The sequence below is a fragment of the Apis mellifera genome, linkage group LG7 (assembly GCF_003254395.2).
Source record: "Apis mellifera strain DH4 linkage group LG7, Amel_HAv3.1, whole genome shotgun sequence".
NCBI classification, from domain to species: Eukaryota; Metazoa; Arthropoda; class Insecta; order Hymenoptera; family Apidae; genus Apis; species Apis mellifera.
The window spans coordinates 13,182,894-13,196,019 of NC_037644.1; the positions used below are offsets into that span (position 1 = coordinate 13,182,894).

Genomic DNA, 13,126 nt, shown 5'->3' on the forward strand with positions numbered 1-13,126 from the left:
CCGAGAATTTGATCAGATATCGATGAATATCGAATGTTCGAGTTGTCGAGTTTGTTGGAATTTATGAATTCGAGAGGAAGTTAATACCGACGACTTAACATCGGTAAATGTAACTTATCTCTCGAATTATCCAAAAACAAAAAGACGATATATAGAAATTCCAAATTCTTTCATCCAACAAAAAGAAAAAAACAAACATCATCCAAAACTATTAAACTTTACGATCTACGTAACTCAGAAACTCTTTGGAACTTCATTCCACACCCTAAAACAAACGCTTCCTTCGAATTCTCCACCAACGGTCCTCTTTAGTTTAAATTTCGCGATCCGTAACGAAGAGGTTGGCAACCTCGATCCCTTTCTCGAAAAATAATCGGCCCTTCCTTAAACGGAGCATCGCGCCAAAGAGGGAGAAATAGAGGGAGATACTCGATTTTCAGTCGTTGGGAGTCGCGAGTACATACGTGTGTCCATGCGGCAAACTTTGGCAGTGGCAGCGATAAGGATAGTAAGCGGAACGGCCACCAGGGCGAGAGTTGGCGCGCTTGGGCGCGGTAACCATGGGAACGGGGCGCATGCGCACTCGAGCAACTCGGGACATCGGTTGTCGGAGCACATTACGGAGGTGGTTTTTCGCGTTGGCACACCCGGACGGGTTAGCTGGGCGGTGTCTGCACGCAGCCTTCACTTTCCTTCTAAAAATCGAAGGCTACGGAGCTCCCGTTCTTCTCTCTCCCTTCTTTTCTCTCTTCTTCCCCCTCGTCCGCGATCGTTCCATCCTTCTCCACGCTTCTCGTCGCGTCCTCTCGCGATTCTCTCCTTCGCCGCGAACGCTCGCCCTCCCCACCCGTCCCCCCGCTTCTCCTCGAAAACACGCGCATAAAAGACACGCAGCAACTCGGCGTCGCGTAGCCCCGTGTGCGCGTTTCGCTCGGCGACACGTGTACCAAGCGGACACCACAGGCTTGGAGCGTAGTGGTGCAGCAGTAGGGCACGTGCGACGGCAGCAGCAGCAGCTTTTCGCGCGGCAAAACGGGGGGGGGGGAGGGAGGGAGGGAGGGAGGGGAAAAAAGAAAAGTGAAAGTGTCGCGGATGCAGCAACGGATCCCAATCTGAAGCTCGATACTACCACGCTCGTCGCGTTCACGGCCGCGCTCCTCCTCCTCCTCCCTCCCGCATCTCCGACGATCGATCCGACGTGGCGATGATTGGCCTCGGTCGCGGCACGATCGCGGCACGATCCTACGGCGAGCGAGCGGTTTCGGTTCCGCTGCGCCAGTAAAATTTCCCGGTCACGTGATCGTGGCGAGGGGCTGCGGCGGAAGAAGGGGAGGAGAGCGCGGCGTAGCCCCGTGGCGAGGGGTGCGCTGCCTCGTGGGGCTCCGCCGCCCCTACTGCCCCTATCGCCTGCCCGCCCGCCCTGTGGAGGAGAGACAGTCGGTGCGTGGTGATCGACGTGGGTGGAATCGAAATTTCGGTTGTGTGGTGGACGGACGCCGCCGCGTGTTTGCCTCGGTTTCGACACAGTGCATGTACGAGATTTCGAGATCAAGTGGACGATCTCGAAGTAGTTACTTGTGGTTACTGTGGCGAGAAGAAAGGGAACGCTCGTCCCTTCAAGGAGAGTCTACTTTCCAAGATCGAGCAGGAGAAGGAAGAGGAGGAGGAGGAGGAGGATCGATGGTGGATCGAGGGGAACGATGATAGGATATACTCGCCCCGTTTCGACGAAGCGAGATTTTCCATCCGGATGGACAACACGTTCGGCTGTTTGGACGGGCGCGCACGGTGCCGTTAATCGATCCGCCAGCGATTGTTCGCGTTCGCAAGTATGAGGAGAGCCGAGGGGGCTGGTGGCCAGTGTTTACGAAGATTGGAGCGACGATCGGGGCGGCGTGGACGTTTCCATCGTGGAATGGTGGTGGCCTGATTTCCTGATTTTCACGCGCAAATCGACACGCGCTGCGCATTCTTCCAAACTCACGATACACACAGTGTCATCCACTGCGAAGTCGTACCACTGCCAGAAGAGGAGAGAGAGAGAGAGAGAGAGAGATCTGTTTACCATTTACGTGTGTACGTCGCGTATTAAATTTGATGGACGACCGAGGAAGAAGGTATTTCCCAATCCACAGAGAGATCTCTCTCGACACGAGTCTCTAGCCGACGATCGTACGTCACAGGTGTGGCATTGTCCCCTTTTTAGCGCCTTCGTCGACGAGCGGAGCCTCGAACCGACTAAATTTCGATGAATTTCGAATCTGTGAGAAAGATTCGTCGAATATCATGTAAATGTTTCAAAGTTTTTTTTTTTTTTCTTGCTTCTTTGATGATCACGAGATATAAATTTCATTCTGGTTGCTTTGTATCTATGCGGTCGGTCGCTGCAAAATTCTCTATGAAGTTATATCTAATGACAAGGTAAACATCGCCTCGTCGATTTCGCAGGATAAAATGTTGTCGGACAGTGCTCGTTTCTGGCTTTCGCGCAATTCGAATCGACGATGTGGCGAGAATTATTTATTATTTTTTTTTTCTGAATTTGTTTCGAACACGGTTTGAAAAACATTGCTGTTAAAGCTTCGTTCAAATTTCATATTCATATTTCGACGTATTTTTCAAATTACGTTAAATTAATCCAAAATTCTCACTAAAACACTAGCATTCAGATTAAATATTAGTTTCTGAGTCCATTTTCATGAAAAAGTAACTCAGGATAACAAAATTTCTACCATCGAAAAAACACTATTCGAAATAATTCCACTCATATCCGTTGTAAATAAATAATGGTCGAATCATGGTCGAAAGTAGCCAGGCTTTTTCCCCACAAATTTCAAACTCTCATTACCGCGTGTGTATTTTGCCTATAAATCATTGTAAATCACTGTGGAGAGAGTTTTAGACGTCTCAGTCGCGCTGCAAAAAAACGGTGGCGCGATTTACATGGAAAAAGGGGGCGCGGCCTTCGAATTTGCGATTATAATTGGGAATCCGAGCGAAAGGGGCGGGGATGAATGGGGAAAATTTGCACGGGTCCCTGGAACGCGTATATTTCTTTCTTTTTTTGGATAGTTTCGCGGTTGCGAGAAGTTATTTAGGTCGACCAGGCTCGAACAATTAGCGGTGGGTCGACGAATTTGCGACAAGGAAAAAAGAAAATAATCGTACGTTAGATGAGCGTGCTTCTTGAAAAAAGAAAGATTTTTTTCAAGAGAGAGAGAGAGAGAGAGAGAGATCTTTGATATTTGCCTTTAAATTCTCTTTCGATCAGAGAAAGCATTACTTTCTGTTTGTGGTGAACAAATTTGCAAACGGCGAACCTTCGATTTGATACTTTTACGTATTTCTGTTAAAGTTAATTGCGGTTAAATATTGAAAAAATTGAATCGGAACTTATAAATAATAATTTATTCCAATTTTCTTCCACCAGTTTATTGTTTCTTCTTTCTTTCTTTCTTCGGTAAGTTTTCGATTTGCTGTTTCAACAAAAGTATGAAAAGGGAAATCGTAAAACCAGCCACCTCAATAATTCAGATGAAACTTTAATCAAAGGAAAGAGTAACTTTCCTCTTAAGAAACACAAAATCATTCGCCGGAGAAGTTCAATCCACGCTTCTTAACTCATTGTTTCGCGCAAAGAAAAGTATTATTTATATATCGTGTGTCGTAAAGTATTCTTAAAGAAACGTACCATTCAAATATCTCAAAATAATTTCAACTTCCATTTACAATGCGTCGACCATTCCAAGTCCTTTTTTATAAAAAAAAAAAAGAAACGCACGCCTTTGAATTATTTATAAGACGTTCCAATTTAATTTTCTCTTAACAATCCTCGATTTCTTCCATTTCTTTTTAGCCAATTAACTTGTATCTTAGAAACAAAACTTTAGAAAAATCAATGTCAAATTGAAAACTCTTCCATTCGAAAATTTTCTCGAACCAAAAATTCAAAAACTCCCTTCAACTTTCTTAAAATAATTTGCTTAGAAAAAAGCAAATCTTTAAAACTGCATCGCTAAATCTCTAAATACTTTCAAATATAATCTTTACGCCACTTCGAATTCCCCGAAATCACAATATATTGGAAAGATAATCTCTCAGAAGCCTGGTCGATCGTACACGCCCCAATATACGAAACACAATCTCGACTTCGCACGCTCCCCCAAATCGCACGAAACTTGAACTCGCCACTCGATACAAAATCGTATTGACATTGACATTAATCCACCTAAACGTGCCACGTATATATATATATATTCCGCGGTAGCGATTGCAACGTTGCCTATCTAAGGCAGCTGAAACGCAGCGCTATCGCATCCCCGCCCTTCCCTCATCGTCGCCCCACGCGTCGGCGTAAAAGTTCGACGCCTGTGTACGAAATTATTGCCGCCATTGTTCTCTCGCTCGACTCGACGACGTCACACTCTTGCAAAGACGATTTCGACGTCTCATCTCGGAAAAAAGAAACGCGTTACTTCCACTACTTCTTCATCGAAATTCTCGCTCAAAGAGGAATTTACCGTTGCACGCACGCCAACTTACCAAAGGTTAAAGAGAAAGAATAAACTGGGAGGGATTGGATCTTAAATGACTTTCTATTTGTTGATATTTGAATCATGGGATATATTTTTACACGTGAATATGTAGAAAAATCTTCGAATTTTTCTGGTTGAACAAAAATCGGATGAAATGTTGTTACTTTGATTTAGGAAATAATCCTGTTTTATTTTTAAAGTACAATTTCGAAAGTAAAATAATTTTATATATATACGGGTTTTCAAAATGGTATTTTATTGGAGAGATAATCTCTCTCGACTAAAAAATAAAAAAGAAAGCCTAAAATGGATGAAAGAACGAATGGAAAAGGGCTACGTTACTTAATAATCCAATACTTTAAACAGGATTAAATAGGTATCTCATTTCAGACGTATACATGAAATACTACTTCGTTCAATCCCAATAGAGCGTACAATTAATATTTAAATATTTATATATCCAACGAATGATAAACGAGAATCTTTAAACTTCGTCCTAATGTATAATTATAAATCAAAATACGTGATACGAAACGAAGATGAATTCCACCCAAGACGAAACTAAACTAAAAATGAAAAATTATCATCGACGAGTCTGAAAATTAACGATTTAAAATTAATTAAAAAAGGTGGATTGCTTAAAAATTATCCAACAGTTGGTAAACAATCCCTAATGAATGATTCATTCCCCTTTCATCCATTTTATTTTCGTTTCCTCGCCCTTTCCCTTCGAGACTCGGGTCACGTGACGACGCCTCGCTCCAAGACTTCGAGCCAAGTCTTTGTGCCCGTGAAAGTTAATTAACAGGATTCCCTTTTCCCGTCGGACACGGGGAGGACATCCAACGTCGGCTCGAGAACAATTTATGCCTCCCCTCCTCCTCTTACTCGAAACACTGTGACGTTCGTATTTTCGAATAAGTTCCCTATATAGATAAATTTTCTTTGTACATCGTGCATCGAATTACGACGTTGAGCGAGGGGAGGAGGAGTAGTAATTAGCCGCTACTATTACGCGAAAATTGATCGAAAATGGGGAATGAAATTACGAGAACTCGTTTTCGAGGATCGATTGATCGAATTTTCTTAGAAACAACATTTTTCTCTTTCTCTCTCAATTATTCTTGCATCTTCGTATTGGAATATAAATTGTTTGATTTTTAAATTCGCTCGAATTATTCTTCTTCCCTCTGCAATTCTCATTCTTGAAATTAATTGACATTCATCTCCCTATTTTCTCCGATCTTCTTCATCTACGCGTTCAAGGTTCATTAACCGAGCAATTATTCGAATCTTGGGAGATCCTGTCCGGTTTTCATACGGCGATTCGACAACACTGCTTCCCTAAAACGTTGCCCACAAAGCTCTTTGATCGTTCCTCGCCAAGGGTCCGCTCATCCGGATCCCCAATTTTCCGGGGGCAGGATCTCCTCTTGCAGGATGGTGCGACGTGGAAGACGCCTCAATCGTCCTCCTCGGCGCCTCGAGACATTTCTGCACGAATTATTGGCGTTTATTGGAGCCGAGGCCATAGGAGGCAGCTGCATTTTCGCTTTGATCTGTTTCGACGTTTCTTCGTTCATTGTTTCTTCGTTCGTTGTTTTGAAAAATAGAAATCTAAGGAAATAGTTGAGATATATTGGGTTGGCAACTGAGTAATTGCGGATTTCACTCATAGATGCTTCAGTTGAATTTTTAGATTTGCTAGCGTAGTCCAAATGTAAAACATATTTTGTTATTCGATAGTTGGCAATTCAGCTGTCAATCGGTAAAAAAAGTTTTTCGATCGGTTGCGTAGTTTTCGTTTGGCGTTCGTTGAAAAATGGAAAATTAAAAGGAACATTATCGTCGTATTTTGCTTTTTTATTTTCGCAAAGGGAAAAACGCATCGCAAGCTCGCAAAAAGTTATGTGCTGTTTAAAAGAACGGCAGTGTCAAAATTGGTTTGACAAATTTCGTTCTGGTGATTTTTCACTCAAAGACTGATTCACTTTTTTACTAATAAAAAGTTTTATGAACGTGGGATTACGATGCTGCCTGAAAGATGGCAAAAGGTCATTGATCGAAATGGGCAACGCATTACAGAATAAAGTTATTTAGTTCCATGAAAAAATTGTATGTCTTTGATTTTCTAAAAAAAATCCGCAATTACTTACTTGCCAACCCAATGTATCTCGTTCGAATGGAGATTTCTTTGCTCTTTTCGTTCAATCAATAATACAACGTTTGGAGGACGATCTATTCGAGCGAATTTCCAGAGTTAAGAGGTCAGTTTGGAATCTTGAGAGAAACGATTTCGATCCAAATTAAATTTACTTTACGCTCTCTATCCACTTACGTTGTATATATTTAGAATACCAAGTTGGAAAATTGTCACAGTTCCTCCAGACTTTCCTTGCGTGTAATTAAGAGTCGAGGAGATTTTATCGGGATGAAATTATTCCCCTTTCTTCGTATTCTATTATACGCGAGTAGTGGAGTAAAAAAAAAAAAAAAAAAAAAGGAAAAATTCGACTCGTTTCATTTAACGAGTCGAGTTTGTAAATAAATGGAAATTTCGAGCGATAAAAACGAGTTTGCGAAAGTTGGCATTGTTTTTCAAGTTATCGTTTCGATTTTTTGACGTATCAAAAATCATTTTCAATTTTTCGAGAATAATTTAAATGATAGAAAGAGAGAGAGAGAGAGACAGAAATGAAATTGTCACGTTCAGTTTTATTATCGTTGAATAAAAAAAAATTTTTTATTTACAATCGACGTGGCATTTCACGAAACGTGCAAACTTTAATCGTCTGATCGATCGATTTTTACGATTTCGCGATATTTTATTACATCCATCCATTACAATTTCCTACAATTTCAATTTTTTTAATTTATATCATTGGCGCTGAAATTTCTGAAAACCGCCGGGGAAATAATTTATAATTCGTGTATTAAATAATTATAATTTATAATTCGTAATAATTTGTAAGTTATAAATTGAATTCTCAAATTTAAAACCTCGTGATTATATATATATATATATATATATATATATATATATATATATATATATATATGTAATTTATCGATGAAAATTTTAAAATTTTACCACGAGAATTAACGAATCATTTCATTTTAATAATTGAAATAACGAAAATTTTAATAAAACGTGTTATTTTAAAATGGACTTTTTTAACAAAATCCTACCCACGTAACATAAAGTGAAATGTAATCCGTTCACTCGTTTTCACATACTTGACTATTTAGAAAATTATTAGAAATTGCTCCTAAATCTGCCATTCGCTTAAATTAGAATTTTCCAAATTAAATCCTTGAAATCCACGTTTAGAATCGCGCAAATCCTTCGTTCCGCCACAATTCTTTCGCTTAAATTCGATTAGAACTACTATATATATTTTTCCTTACAATTTTCTTATTCAACGAAACACTGAGCGAAAATTGCAAAAGACGAGGAAAAGAGACAGTTCAATAAATAAGATAAGATTGAAAATTTGGGTATACATGATATTTAAATTGGAAAAAGAAAAATTTACGTTTTAATTTCGCGCGATCCTTTTCATCCCCCTCTCTTGCATCGGCTCATATTTTCCATTGTTTCGAAAGAGGGGCTTTGTACACGTTTCGAGTGCAAGCAATCCCCGTTTCGCCGGACCGTCGATAGAGAGAAGAAGCATCTTTGACCGAGGAAAATTAAAATTTTCTCGCGGCCAGGGAACAATGTGTCACCATCGCGGCGCCATTGATTAATCGATAGAGAGGGAAGGGCGCACGCACGCGATCCTTTGTTCCTCTGCTCTTTGATCTTCGGATTCGTCGTCTCTATCTAAGAACCTTCGACCGATTCTGGAAAGCTCGTTCGTTCCGGGAAAAATTGACCCGATTCGAAGCTAATCTCGCAGCGCACGTCCGCCTCGCAGCTGTGATCCAGAAAAATTTTATTCCCACTTTTCCAGATCATACGCGCGATCCTGTGAATAATTCTTATTATTTCACTTATTGTTATAAGAATCTCTATCGTGCAAGTTAATCCTCAACTTTGTATGTATTCGAAAATTATTATTATCTTCTCGTGATGAATACATATACAACGTTGAAATATCGAATTATTCCATCATGGACGGGAAAAGAAGGGTTCGATAAATTTGCTAATTCAATCTATCGTTAATTATAATATTAAACATTATAATGCGCGCGGTAATATTATAATTAATTCGTTTCGAGAAATCCAACTTGATAAACGTAACATCATCATCATTATCATCATCGTCATTATCAGATATTCATTATAACGACATTATAATATCGCTATTAATTTTAATATCCCGAGCTTTATCCCAAAATTTCCCCGAAATTTTTCATCTTATCCTTTCAGCAATCTGTTCCACCATTTTCAGGACGATTTAAACGATCTTATCTACGTCTCGCGTCGAATTAACTGGAGATAAGAAAACTTACGATATTCGATGCGTAGAACAGGCGAAAATTAGTACAATTTCCTTCCACGAGATTCCACAAATTGTCCCTCCCCTCGGTTCGACTCTTATATACATCCCCGAACAGGTACGTTGGAAGCAAATATTTATGGAAAACTTGGACGGATGCTCGGTCGGCCAACTTTCTATTTACCCTCGTCTTCGTTCCGTGAAATTTGTTTGCCTATTTTGTCGGATGGTATACACTACTGGCTTTTGTAATTGTTTTCTTCCCGACGTTTTGTTTTCTCGGGATTGTTTCCTCCCTCCCTCCCTCCCCCGATTCGAAACGAAATTGACCGTTGACGACGGTTCATTTGGACGGTTGTCGAACGAAGGTTTTATTTTTCTCCATCGTTACTCTGCTTTATTACTCTCTCTGTATATGTGTGTGTATATATATATAAAAAAAAACGAAGGTGTCCTTATTTCGAAGGAAACTGGGTAGAATCGGAAACGGTGAATAAAATATACGTTCCTCTACTTCTTAGTTAAAGAATATCGAGCATTAAGAGTGTAAAATTTTTTATCGTTCTCGTTGCAACGAGAGGGAAAAAAAAATCGAATGAATAAGGTAAAAGATGCCTGGAAGAATAAAATTTTTATCATTCTCTTTGTGAAAGAGATGGTGTCCTGAATTCCTTCTTACAGATAGAACGAATAAAATATATATATATCTCGTTCTCCCTTTTAATTAAAAGCGTCCTCCATTCAAAAGCGTATCTTATATTGGCAATAAATAAATAAATAGAGGGAAAGTTGGAATCTCTTAATTTAAGCACACGTGTTGCGTTCTTCTTCTTTTTTTAAACCCTAAAAAGGAAAAAAATTACTCTGCATTTTGAAAAACGTGGAATATTTCATGCGCACAATGGGGGACATGTATGCAAATACGGGACGTATAAATGTGGCCAACGAATTTAGTCTCTCGAATTGTTTGCGTTTCGGGAACACGTCGCAATTGAAACAAGGGAGGTTCTCGCTTGTGACGGGCCTCTGCGCGTCGAGCGCGTTCGTTTTCCAGCGCCATCTGTGTGCGCGCACCGTGCAGAGAAACGAGCGAAGATAAACGCGAACGATGGGGAAGAGTGGCGTTTATTGTGTTTCGGCTTTCGTATCGACACACGATCGTTCTTTTTTTTTTTCTCTTTATATTCTCGAATATTATCGAAATTTAACAGTTAACAGTTTCGAAGCAAGAGAAATTCTCAAGATAGAGTATTGTACGTACAGGAAATATGAAAGGGTTACGATAAAAAATATAAAAGTTCAATTTACAACGATACAACGTAACACATCCTGTTCTTATTTTCGTGCAATACGTTGAAGTTTGATCGGTTAATCTTGGGGGAAATACCCGCTGTTAAATGGCCAGATTCAATTTCAACGTTCGAAAGAATATTTGCTAATATCCTCCGATCGTTATTTCCTTTATACACACGGCACGGGCGAGTATAATTTTTAATTGAAACCCCTTTATTAAAGAATTTATTTTAAACGGGGGATAATAATATCGGAGAATATTCCAAGATTAAAATTATATGATATTCGCCAATGAATAAAAATATTCGTTTCCCTTTGACCGTAATGTCGCGAAATGTATAATTTGTTCGACGCTAATTGTTTTGAACAACCTTCTCCATTCTTTACTCATTTTTCAATGAGTCAAACCAATTTCAAGATAGTTGGATAAAAACTTGGAATTAAAAAATTTCGAGGAAAAATGTTCGGTGATTTTTTTTCTCGAAGCGGAAGAAAAAGAGGGAGAGAGAAAATTCGAAAGATTCGCAATGGAATTCGCGAAATTTAAAATAAATTTCTCTCTTTCTACGAGAATATCGGAAACGGATAAACGATCGGTCTAATACTCGAGAATTCACTCGGTGTCCACTTGGTATCGTAAAGGGGTAAATTTTAATTTGGCGGAGAGCCGGAAACACTCGATTCCCTTTTGGCAAATATTTCAACACCTCGTTAATGGAAACGGGCGGTTTATTAAGCAGGTGCGGCTGAAATTTAACTCGCGCGATTGAAGCCGCTCGGTAACGAGCATCGTTGCCTGGGAAAGAAGTGCCAAAAAAGAGAAGGAAAGAAGGAAAGCGACGACTATGGCTGCAATGCGCCTAAATATTGACTCGCGAAATTGTTGGAATTGGAATCGTTTCGCCAGGATTCTCTCATCCTTTATTTTTATTATTGGGTTGGCAACTAAGTAATTGCGGATTTTTTTTAGAAAATCAAAGACAATTTTTTCATGCAACTAAATAACTTTATTCCGTAATGCGTTGCCTATTTTGATCAATGACCTTTTGCCATCTTTCAGCCAGCATCATAATCCCACGTTCATAAAACTTGTGGTTTTTATTAGCAAAAAACTGAATCAGATACGATTTGATATCATCATCATTATTAAATTTTTACCATTCAAAGAGTTTTGTAAAGATCGAAACAAAAAGTAATCGGATGGTGCAAGGTCAGGACTATATGGTGGATGTGGCAAAACATCCCAACCAAGCTCCAATAATTTTTGCCGAGTGACCAAACATGTGTGTGGCCTTGTATCGTCATGATGGAATACAACACCTTTTCGATTTGTCAATTCGGACCGCTTTTCTTCAACTGCATCGTTTAATTTCGTTAGTTGTTCAATGTAGACAACAGAATTGATCGTTCGGTTGGATGGTAAGAGTTCGAAATAGACGATTCCTTTGTAATCCCACCAAACTGATAACAAAACCTTCTTTCGACGAATACCAGCTTTTGATGTTGTTCGAGCTGGTTCACGTGGCCTGCTCCACCATCTTTTCCGCTTGATATTGTCGTAAACAACCCATTTTTCATCGCCAGTTATCGGTCGTTTTAAAAATGGATCATTTTCATTACGTTTCTTTAGCAAATCGCAGCTGTTAATGCGTTGCGTAAATGCTTTTCTTTCAGTTCGTGAAGAACTCATGTATCGAGCTTTTGAACATAGCCAAGTTGTTTTAAGTGGTTTTCGATGCATGTACGCGATACATGAAGCTTCTCTGCAATCTCACGAGTTGTACTGTGACGATCCGAATCGATTATTGCTTTGATTAGGTCGTCATCAACTTCAACTGAAATCCGCAATTACTTAGTTGCCAAACCAATATTATCGTCGGTGTATTGTTTTTCGAAATTTCCTCGAAATATTTTTCTCGAACGAATTAAAGTACGAGTTCTATCGAGAAACAAATGTAATTCAAATATGTGTGGAAAGGGGGGACAGAAAATTCGTTCGTTTCACGAAATATATTTGAGTATCAATTCTTTATTGAGAACAACGATCGAGAATCGCATTGATAAATGGAGGAACGATTGCTTTCCCGTGTTTTTAAGTAAACTTGCGTTTCTTTAACGCGAGAAATGAGGAGAGGATGAAATTATTAAAAATAACGTCGGCCGAGGTCGAGAAGGGAGTGAAAGGATTTTAATATTTCGAGAGTTCGCTCCTCGACACTTGAGCGACACTTGATTGTTAACTTTTCGTCATAATTTGTCGTTGGGGAACGATCAAATTTTTAATCCCATCCAGACCAATTCTCGAGACGAATTTTTTCGCTTTTCGTTAATCGTTGTTCTATCAAACCATGTTCCTCCAACATTTATCTCGAACGAAAGGAAAAATTGTTGTTGCAAAAGACGTTTCTCTTGTTTTATTTTATACGATTATTGGTTATCTTTTAATTTAAGGTTGTTCCTCCATTAAAATTTAAAGTTTTTTCAATCTTGGAATTAAATTGTTATTGATTATTAATCTTTTCGATTTGTTCATTAATTTTTGCCAATCTTTCTCGAAAGATTGCGATCCATATATCCGCGTAAAATGTAAACATCACACGTGTGAAAGTAAATACGATATTCCTGCAAATTGATACGGGTAAAAATGTTTAACGTTAAAATTGTACGTCTCAATTCTCGACAAACACTTTCATCCCTATTAACATTAACGTTATTTTATTTCGTTAAATATTTTCGTTAACCAATTTCACGTTAAATTAAAATAAATCTTCGAATAATAGAAACTATATGATGGATCCGTGACGTGACGTGAAATTAAAGATTAAAAAATAAGAACGAACGGAAAAAAATATT

General features: G+C 39.2%; 1 protein-coding gene across 7 annotated transcripts in view; it reads left to right on the plus strand.

Moving 5' to 3' along the window:
- LOC412818 (NMDA receptor 2) overlaps positions 1–13,126 on the plus strand; it is a 311,909-nt gene that overhangs the window by 211,069 nt on the left and 87,714 nt on the right. The window contains exon 1 of one of the 7 annotated variants that reach the window (XM_026441779.1): positions 1,055–2,183. The exons of the other annotated variants lie outside the window; for them this stretch is intronic. The gene's annotated coding sequence lies outside the window, so the exon portion shown is untranslated. Of the gene's footprint in view, positions 1–1,054; positions 2,184–13,126 lie in introns of those variants that run through there. 7 annotated transcript variants of the gene reach the window in all.